Here is a 747-nt window from a genome sequence, read left to right as displayed (position 1 = left end):
CCTCTCTCTGTCTCTCCTGCACTGGCAGGCAAGTTCTCCACCACTAGAACCACCTAGGAAGCCCATGGACTAACATGGTACTGTTATCAGAAGAAAGGTTGCAGGCAAAACCCATACGTCCTCTGCATCCTCAGACCGCAGAGCTGGTACTTTTGCTCCAGGAGCCATTAACAACACAGACCCACACTGAAGATGTGCAGGCCTGAGGTGCTGAGTGTGCTGAGCTCCCAACGGCAGTCCCAGGACAGCTCTCAGGAGCGGAGGATAAGATCAGGGCTCTTCTCTGGGACGCTGGGCTTCTCGCAGCTGCATCAGATGGAGATGGGTGTCAGGGAAGGAGAACCAGCATTGCCGAAGGTGTCCAGAAGCCCAGGATTGCTTCTGGGCCAGAACAATGGGCAATTCCAGGCATAATACCCTTCTGATCTATCCCTGCCAACCCTAGCCAGGAGCCTCTGATCTAAGGTCTTGCTTGTTCCCTTGGGTTGGGGTGGTATGGAGAGAGACCGGGCTAGCCTGAGCTTCAGGACATCTCAGCTGAGAGCCTCGTGCCTTATGTGAGGGTTATCCATAGAAGGGACTTGGGAGTCTCAGCTCCCAGTCTCACCACCACCCCCCCACCCCACTGGCTAACTCCCAAACCATTCTGTCTCCTCCACGTCCTTTCCACAGACCTGTCCAATAAGGTGGTGGGGGGTGGGGTGAAGTGCCCATAGAAAAAAATTTGACTTCTGTGTTTTTCAGGTA

Source organism: Bos mutus, chromosome 19 (genome assembly GCF_027580195.1).
Source record: "Bos mutus isolate GX-2022 chromosome 19, NWIPB_WYAK_1.1, whole genome shotgun sequence".
In the NCBI taxonomy this organism is placed as follows: domain Eukaryota; kingdom Metazoa; phylum Chordata; class Mammalia; order Artiodactyla; family Bovidae; genus Bos; species Bos mutus.
The sequence above is the reverse complement of the archived record's forward strand: the minus strand, read 5'-3'. Positions refer to the sequence as shown.